Consider the following 4092-nt stretch of genomic DNA (forward strand, 5'->3'; position numbering starts at 1 on the left):
ATCGATCAAGTCATCTGGTTTCAGATTTCCTAAAAATACACCCACTTAAATTGTAGGTCTTTTCCCAAACTTAGTAATGGCCCTAAAAAGCTTTTCCTCTGCCTGATTCAGAACTTCCTCATCAAATTCCCCTTCTGGTCCAATTTCGTCTTCTTCATTGTCATCCTCACTTTCATAACTTGCGGCCACATTTGTTCCTCTACGGAGCTCCTCCTGCAATGCTTGTACCTGCCTTTGGAGGGCTCTAACCTCCTCAGGATTAATAGCTCTAGCCCTTTCGCCACGCTCTCTTCATGGAGGCATCTTCCAACTCAAACCCACAACCACACAGTCCTGGTGCAAACTGCCTCACAGTCGGCACTCTGTCTACACACTCAGGAAAACCAGCTCTGATACCACTTGATGGGGACACGACCCAAGCGCAGAATGGACACAACAGGAAAATGAAAATCGTATTAACTATGAAAATAAGCTAGTACATTCAGTACAGAGAAAATAGACTTCAAAACATGCCCTAAGGGCTTACAATAGCATAAATTTGGAGATAATTTCTCCTTTTAGTACCTCCTCCCAAACTCCACTCCGAACTGCCCTTTACAATGCCAAAAATCTCCTTAAATAGACCCCGGAGGGTTAAGGACTAGGAATACATTCTAGAAAGTGCTAGTAGGCATTCATTGACCAAATAGAAGGCTCCAGAAGCTGCGTTAGAAGTCGACGCAAATCTAGAAGAATCCAGAAACGGTAATCGAACTTTCGGGAGGCATAACTTTTGAACCGTAGCTCCGATTGACGAACCGCTTACATTTTTGAAAAGCTCTCGAAGTGCTCTATAGCCCTATGGACCAGCTTCACTCATCCCCCATTTTTTGACCCTTTTCAAGGTCATTTAATGCCCCTAACCTGACTTTGAAGCATTCTTAGGAGGTCTCCAAAACCCAAAAAACTGCAATAACTTTCAAACCGTGGGGCCTTTTGACCTAATTCTTTTTTCTAGAATGCTCTAAATTACAATTACATTCATCTGGCCAATTTACACCTTCTAGTTTACCAAAATGATGGCCCAATTACATACTCCTATTTTTTTTAGCATTTACACATATCCCAAGGTGTTCAAATACTCTATCCTAGAACACTGATAGTGGAATTGTGAGAGTTGGAACCTTTATTTGACCCAAATGGGTATCTAGAAATGAAAACACATGAAACAAAAACTAAGTCTAAGTACATTTTTTTGGGTGACACAGGATTGCCCTTATACCTCTGGATGCTCCTGCATCAAACCTTCTCTTTGTCTATCAAATAACTCAATATGGATGTAGCAGAAAAGTAGAGTTCCTCCTCGACATAGTAGTGGTGAAAAATCTAAAAGATGATTCAATGGTGGCAATTGGAAAGGCAAACCATGAGACTATACTTTATTCTTTCTCACACTTTGTGCCTAAGTCCACGTCTCTTGCCTTGTTGACTCATTCAAACACTCAAAGTAAACTATGGCATGAAAGATTTGGACACCTTAATTATCACTACCTTCAACAATTAAGCTTCAAAATAATTCCTTGAGTTGTCCTTGAGGCTTTCCTAATTAATTATACTATGATAATTAATTAAATCACAATTATAATAGCACTATCGACTCACAATCTATACAAAACTTCATACGTGTGATACTAGGTATTGCACATTTGCTAACATCACCATCCCATTATCATCTATTACTGGCTAACCGTGCATCACTAGATTATATGTCTACTAGAAGATACAATAGGATCATCAGAAATCGCTTTTCATGTACTCTGTCTTTGCATTGCTCTCCATAAATCACTTATAGATTTCGTACATCTACAACTTAGACTCTGTGCATTTAACCTCATCCTTAGGATACAAGGTACAACATGTCCTTAATTACACACCACTTGTACATCAAAACTTTGTCCCTACAAGTATGATCTCTATTTGCTACTCTACCAGTCTTCACAGACTTACTGCTATGTTGTCATCAATGACAAACACAGTCATGAATGCAACATGTCAGTACTCTCCAATGCATAGGATACTCCCCCAAAGGAATACCATCAACATTCATGCTAACAATTGTATCATGTTTTAAAGAAGTAATCTTCATTTTGCAAGTTCCTTGTATATTGCCCTAAGATTGTGTACCTTAGCCTGCAAGTCAACGGAGCAATGAACTTTCTTGACCTTGACTAACACTATTATAATCAATTCTTCATATAGTCAGTTGGATCTCACTATGTTTTTCCTCACATTGGGTTTCTTTCATATAACATTCTTGGTGATCTTATATGTTGCATGTTATATTTATGTTGTTTACATATGCAAATGTGTTAAATGGAATGAATGAAAAATTAGTGGTTATGTTTTTACATATGTTGATTTACTCCCAGTTATCAACATCCAAAAGTGTTAAACAATTTTTTCACCCAACATCATGGGTTCAAATTGGACTTTTCAGACTCTAATACTTCTATAAAGAAAAGTGAATATGGATGAATTAATCTCCATTATTTCTTTAAACAAAATATGATACTCCATTAACAACAAATGGTATTTTATTTCTTCAACTATTAGAAATTTTCATGTTAGTCTTAATCAAATCTTTAAAAAATAATCTTTATGACACTTTGCACTAGATATGCTATTTTAAATGAGTTGCATGACGAGTCATACCTCTAAACCTTAGTTGTAGATAGACAAATGTCCATTTTGAATTTCTAAAAGAAATGAAGGTCTTGTGATCATGTTGTTGACTTGGTGGTCAACGCCTCCTTAAAGAATTGTGACATGGCTTAACCACCTTCCATGGGTCTTAAATCTAACATTTGTATCGGGCATTGACAATTTGAGATTTTGCTGCAACGATAAATTATTCTAGCAATTGGTATCTGAGCCTTAGGTCATGGGTTTGAGTCTTCCTTCTATGGGTGTTTAGGGGGAGATTGTTGTTGACTTGGTGATCAACACCTCCTTGGAGATACTGGGTATTGCACATTTGCTGACATCACCACCCCACTATCATCTGTTACTGGCTGACCGTGCATCACCAGATTATATGTCTGCTAGAAGATATAATGGGATCATCAAAAACTACTTTCCATGTACTCTGTCTCTACACTGCTCTCTGTAAATCACTTATAGATTTCATACATCTTTGACTTAGACTCTGCACATTTAACCTTGTCCTTAGGATACAAGGTACAACATGTCCTTAAACACACACCACTTGTACATCAAAACTTTGTCTCTACAAGTACGATCTCTGTTTGCTACTCTGCCAATCTTCATAGACTTACTGCTATGTTGTCATCAATGACAAACACAGTCATGAATGCAACATGTCAATACTCTCCAATGCATAGGATACCCCCCCAAAGGAATACCATCAACATTCATGCTAACAAGTGTATCATGTTTTGAAGAAGTGATCTTCATTTTGCAAGTCCCTTGTATATTGCCCTAAGATTGTGTACCTTAGCCTACAAGTCAATTAGGAGCAATGAGCTTTCTTGACCTTGACTAAAAATATTATAATCAATTCTTCATATACTGAGTTGGATATCACTATGTTTTTCCTCAAATTGGGTTTCTTTCATATAAAAAGTCTTGGTGATCTTATATGTTGCATGTTATATTTATGTTGTTTACATATGCAAATGTGTTAAATGGAATGAATGAAAAATTAGTGGTTATGTTTTTACATATGTTGATTTACTCCCAGTTCTCAACATCCAAAAGTGTTAAACAATTTTTTCACCCGACATCATGGGTTCAAATTGGACTTTTCAGACTCTAATACTTCTATAAAGCAAAGTGAATATGGATGAATTAATTTCCATTACTTCTTTAAACAAAATATGATACTCCATTAACAACAAATGATATTTTATTCTTCAACTATTAGAAATTTTCATGTTAGTCTTAATCAAATCTTTAAAAAATAATCTTTATGACACTTTGCACTAGATATGCTATTTTAAATGAGTTGCATGATGAGTCACACCTCTAAACCTTAGTTGTAGATAAACAAATGTCCATTTTGAATTTCTAAAAGAAATGAAGGTCTTGTGGTCT

The sequence above is a fragment of the Cupressus sempervirens genome, chromosome 1 (genome assembly GCF_028749045.1).
Source record: "Cupressus sempervirens isolate cs-2001-9-10 chromosome 1, ASM2874904v1, whole genome shotgun sequence".
NCBI classification, from domain to species: Eukaryota; Viridiplantae; Streptophyta; class Pinopsida; order Cupressales; family Cupressaceae; genus Cupressus; species Cupressus sempervirens.